The sequence below is a fragment of the Lonchura striata genome, chromosome 37, assembly GCF_050655825.1.
Source record: "Lonchura striata isolate lonStrDom1 chromosome 37, ASM5065582v1, whole genome shotgun sequence".
Taxonomy (NCBI): Eukaryota; Metazoa; Chordata; class Aves; order Passeriformes; family Estrildidae; genus Lonchura; species Lonchura striata.
Window position 1 is genome coordinate 1,663,646 of NC_140739.1, and position 6,000 is coordinate 1,669,645.

At 48.1% G+C, this 6,000-nt stretch overlaps 1 pseudogene; it reads right to left on the reverse strand.

Annotated features, from left to right (window-relative positions):
• Window positions 1–5,795, reverse strand: part of LOC146763953 (uncharacterized) — a 53,323-nt pseudogene extending 47,528 nt beyond the window's left edge.
• Window positions 5,796–6,000: the final 205 nt, after the last annotated feature.

The window sequence follows — 6,000 nt, forward strand, 5'->3', positions numbered from 1 at the left end:
ATGCCGGGATGCCTGTCTGATAATACCCGACTTCGGGAGAGAGGGAGAGTTTTGCCGCAGTTTTCCCGCAGCGCCCGCCGCAGCCGCAGCCTCGGGAGCAGCGACAGCAGCTGCCCTGCGCCCCGCTGCAGCGGCGAGCGCTGCATCGTACTGCAGCGACCGGGCTGAGGGACAGGGAAGCGGAGTAGGGTTATATGAACTACCCGCCGAACTGGGGATCGGTTTGTTTGCGGCTGGCTGTGGTAGACTTTTGTAGCGATATTTAATTATATCGCGAATTTGGAGAGCCAAATGGGTGAATATGGAGAGAGAGAGATCTGACTGTTGCAGGATCTTCCCCGCTACCTGTTCCCAAAAAGGGGCTTGGTATAATTTAGCTGGCGAAATGTCAGGGAAAGTTTGCGACAACCACTGAACGAACCGTTTTACTTCAGATTTTCTAACCTTAATTCCCCCCACTAAAAGGATACCCACAACTTGGGAATAAATGCTCTTCTGCGGCACGGACAGCCTTGCACCCATGGCTGTTAGATGTTAAATCGTGCTGCAGCGCCTACGATTGGGAAAACACGAACGAAAAACAAAAGACCACACTTCCGGCTTTGTCGCGGTCCTTAAGCTTCCCGCCCGGAAAGGGAAGCACCAAAAACAGGAATTTTTTCCCCGAACCCCGGGGAAAAAGAAACCCACCAAAAAGGGATCCTTCCCCTAAAACCTAGGGGAAAGGAACCAACCAAAAAAAAAGGACCGGGAAAGCCCCAGGGGCCCCTATACTCACAAACCACAGGGGTCCGAGAGGGAAGGGTGGAAAAGAAAAACCAATCGCAGGGCTTCTCCGCGAGAGAATTGACTCCGGAGGTGCTTTCCAGAGCTGCCGATCCTGTCCCCAAGAGTGCCACCCACTAAAACGTGGGTCTGCTCTCGCCGGGGTAGCTGACGGCCAGGAGGACGATTCTTCGGGTCCGCACGACCCTAAAATCCTCAAACGAGGGTCCAACGCCGCGAAAACGGGGCCCCACGTTGGGCGCCAGCTGCCGCGCTCCCGCCCCGGTTCCCTTTGTCTCAGCCCCGGCTAGCTCTCATCCTGGGGCGAGGGCGGGCGATGGAGGCACCCTCCGCCGCTCCCAGCTGGGGTTTAGAGAGTGCCTTTGTGAGTCCCGAGCAGCGCTAGCAAGCCTCGCGGTGGTAAATGAAGAGCGGATCCTGCTGGGGGCTAAGTCCGAGTTTATTGTAGCTCAACGGGGCCAAATGTCCTAGAACGATGCCAGCCAACAGGAACAAGCACAAGGTGCTTGCACTGGCTTATAAACTGTAAGGGAGGGGTATCCAACGACCAATGGGGACAGGGATAGGGGGTGGCTCCGGGATGGGGGGATATGGTGGGGTCCAATGGGGGAAGGATATGGGGGGAGCCCCAGGTCCTCGCCCAATCACCCGGTGCCCTGAGTAGAAGCTTCTGGATGGATGGGAAGGGGCACCGAGTGATAGACAAGGCACCCGGGGGGGGTAAAATGCCTCTTTCAGGGTGATGGATAGATACTGGGAAGGCGGGAAGGGCGGACAAGGCGGGAAAACTGGGGATAAACCAAGTTGCACACGGGGGTACAAAGGAATAAACCAATACATAATACAGGGATAATAAAACATATACATAACGCAACTCCACACTGATGGAACCAAGGAGACCATTGTGACACTGTGGGGTCCCACAGAACCAAGGGAACATGGAACAGATCTGGCTGGCTGGGCCTCCTGGGGACCACCTGACAGGTCTGGCTGACCTTGGCATGTGGAGGGCAGCTTCTCATCTGCCCCTGAAGCACTGGGATTCTGTGCTTTCTTTCCTCATGAAAATAACTCTTCTTCCTGTCAAGGTGTCCATGCCTAAAACTGGGATTCCACCTCCAAAACTCTGTAAATCCAAGGATTGCTCTTGTGGAGAGTTTTATGGATGAATGGCTTCGTGAGAAAGGACATGACTACATGCAGTTAGTGAAGCAGTAGCTGAAAATTGCATAGTGCAGCAATAGCAGATGTAGCAACAATATCTTATGTCCTTGGGTAAGCTGGTTCCCAACAGTAGAATGGTCAGCAAAAAGATAAATGTAAGGGAAAACAAAGCAAGCTTAGAAAGCTCCAAAGGCGGGGTTGACCTGTTTCTAATACACCAATGATGAGCCTAAGTTTTGCAATATGCATGAGCTTCATTATAACAGGTATAACTGTACATGTGTGCTTGGAATAAACTGAGACTTGTTGACATTATAGAATGGACTTGTCTCCTATCATTTTTTCCACAAAAATGGTGACCCGATCGACATGATAGGCGCCACGGTGGAGTGACGAAAAAGGGTTCGGGTCCTGATGCAGCCAGGACGGCAAAAGTGCTGAATTGAAATAGAGTGCACCGTGCCACAGGTGACTGCACAGGCAAGCCTGGCCGATACGTGCTGCCGACAACCTCGGAGGGCTGCAACAGCGCTGACAATATAGGTATGGAGAGGCAAGCAGCATATGATTTATTTACTGCATTCTTGCAGAGAAGGCAGATTAAAGGCATTGATTTGCATAAAGATCTGCCAGGGTTATTAACATATGGGTATTCTAAGGCCTTCTTTGTAAATCCTCATACAGTACATGAGTTGTCTGAGTGGCGTAAGTTCGGGGATAAACTGTGGGAGGAAGTTTTAGATTATGATAAGACAGCTAAAAAGCTGGGAAAATTGTGGAAGGTAGTTCACAATGAGTTATTACAACATCAGGCAGAAAAGAAAGCTGCCGAGCAGAGAACTTCAGCACTAGAGAAAAATAGAGGTTTTAGCGAGGAGGATTGGTTGCCTGGTGTTTCCATGCCACCTGCTGTGTCTACAGTGGAGTTACCTCCATTGTGACCTGTGTCTGAGGATACGGAAACAGAGTCGCGTTGTGAGCCCACGGCTCCTCCAGCCCCCCCAAAACAGAGATCGCCGGTTTGTCGAGGTTTGTCTGCCAGTAAGCCGATCCCTAGGGCAGAGTCTGACCTAACGGAGGCTCTGGCCAGGGAACGGAGGGAAGTTTGGGCGACTTTGGCAAGAGAGGAGCTGGACAAAGGAGATGGGCAGGCTTTGGAACTAGCAACAGAACTGGCTTGTCCTGTAATTTTTCAGCAACAGGCAGGCGGGGGGTTAACAGCTCAGATTACACCATTAGATTGGAAATTGTTGTCACAGTTGCGAGCTACAGTGAGTCAATTTGGAGTTACTAGTGAACCGGCTAGGCAGATATTGGATTATGTTTGGAGTACTAATATATTGCTACCAGGAGATTGTAGAAGTCTTGCTAAGATTATTTTCTCACCGCATCAGAGGCTTTTGTTTGGTGCACACTGGCAGGCAGAGGTTAATGAAGCTGTAGCTATACAAAGGCAGCCTGGAGATCCTCTTCATGGAGTAACTGTAGATGAATTAATGGGCTTAGGACCATATTTTCGCACTGAGGCACAAGCTATGCTAGGACCTGAGAAGTGTTGAGATGCAATGCGACTAGCTCGAAGGGCTATAGATAAGGTGAAAGACTCGGGAGGTTTGCCAGCGTATATGGGAATTAAACAAGGAAGGGATGAGACTTTTGGAGCGTTTATTGATAAGGCAGCGGCAGCAATAGAGAGAGCTGGAGTGCCTGAGTTTATGTGTGGATTATTGTTGAAGCAGTGTGCTTTGCAAAATTGTAATGCTTCTACAAGAAGTATGCTAAACACATTAGGAGCTAATTGGACTATAGAAGATGCATTAGAGAGGATGGCTACTATACCAACGGGGCAGCAGGCATTTTTAGTTGAGGCCATTAAAGAGCTGGGGGAGGGGTTAAAAGATCAGGCAAAAGCTTCACAGACACAAGTGTTAGCTGCTCTTGCACCCCTCCAAGCGTTGGTAGCAACCCAGGGAAATGTTTACAGCAGCCGTATGAGATGTTTCCGATGTGGAGGGACAGGACACGTTCGGCGAGAATGCTCTGCCGCTGGAGTATGGTGTCCTAAGTGCAAATCGGATACTCATAACATTGCTGCCTGTAAGAGGAGACCGGGAAACGCCCGAAACAGCGCGAACAAGAGCAGCCGCGCTCCGACACAAATAGCTGCTCCAGCTTGTCCAACAGGACACCTTGCGTCCAGCCACAAGAGAGAGCCTCGGGATGGACTTGGCAGCCGCAGTAGAAGTGACTTTAATGACACCACAGCCACAGAAGGTCCCCACTGGAATTAATGAACCTATTATAATAGAGGGCAGGACAATGGGAGCTTTGTTATTGGGAAGATCATCGGCCTCTATGCTTGGATTATTTGTGCTGCCTGGTGTCATTGATGCAGACTATACTGGTGAAATTATGATTATGGTTCATACTCCATTTCCTCCTATTCGGATTAATAAAGGACAAAGGATCGCTCAATTGGTTCCTCTGGAGCAAGTTACTAAGGCTGTATCCTCACGGAAAAGCCGTGGAGGAGATGGATTTGGATCTACAGGAGGCTTGACTCTATTAACTTTGGATCTAAATGACAGACCAAGAAAAGAGGTTTTGTTGGAGTATAAGGGACAAAAATGCATGCTTACAGGTTTGCTGGACACGGGTGCTGATTCAAGTATTATTGCACCACAGTGTTGGCCTGCACATTGGCCCTTACAGCCAGCTGCTATAGCAGTAACAGGAGTTGGAGGTTTAACTCTTGCAAGTCGCTCGCCACCTCTTACTGTCTCAATAGATGGTAAAGTCATAAAGGCAATATTTTCTGTTGTTCAGTTACCACCTACGGTGCAATGCCTAGCTGGGCGAGACATTTTAACACAGTTAGGGGTTGTCCTGACAAATGAGCACCCTTTGGGATAATAGCCATTGCTTGGACTTTCCCGATTCCCATAATTTGGAAAAGTGATGAGCCTATATGGGTAAAGCAATGGCCTTTAAAAAGGGAAAGTCTGCAACATGCTCATACCTTGGTCACTGAACAATATCAACAAGGGCATCTGAAATTGTCTACAAGTCCTTGGAATACCCCTATCCTTGTGATAAAGAAAAAGTCAGGGAAATATCGTTTGCTACATGACTTGCGGGAGGTTAATAAACAGATGGAGCCAATGGGTGCACTACAGCCAGGTCTGCCTAATCCAGCAATGTTACCTGAAGGATGGCCTCTATTGATAATAGATCTCAAAGATTGCTTTTTCACAATAGCTTTGCATGACAGGGATACAAAGCGCTTTGCATTTACTTTGCCAGCTCTGAACAGAGAAGGTCCAGATCAAAGATTTGAATGGACAGTTTTGCCTCAAGGGATGCGTAACAGCCCTACTTTATGTCAACTTTACATAGATTCTGCACTACAACCATTGAGACAACAGTGGCCACAAGCTATCATTTATCACTATATGGATGATATTTTGATTGCTCAACCTAAGTCATTTACGAGTCAACAGGTTAAGCATATACAAAATTTGCTGGGACGTTTTCAACTTGTTGTGGCCCCAGAGAAAATACAGCTAACTCCTCCTTGGAAATACCTGGGATGGATATTGTCTCAAAGCTTGGTAACGCCTCAGAAATTAGAACTGAAAACACAGATTGTTACTTTAAATCATGCTCAGAAATTACTAGGTGATTTACAATGGCTTAAACCTATAGTGGGCCTTCCAAATGAACTGTTAGATTCTCTTAGACCCTTATTGAAGGGCACAGACCCAACAACACCAGTGACCCTTAATCCTCAGCAGAAAAGAACTCTTCAGCAAATTACAGACTTTGTGGTTCAGGGTCGTGTACATCGGCGAATACTAGGAATCCCGCTTAATCTCACTATATGGTGTGGTGAAAAACATTTGCTGGGAGCTTTAACACAGCTAGAAACAAAAACAGGGGAGATAAGGGTGTTGGAATGGCTATCCCCTCCACTTCAGCAAACAAAAACTTTAATTCAAAAAATTGAACTGTTAGCAGCTTTGATAAAACGGGGTCGTGAGAGAATTTTGC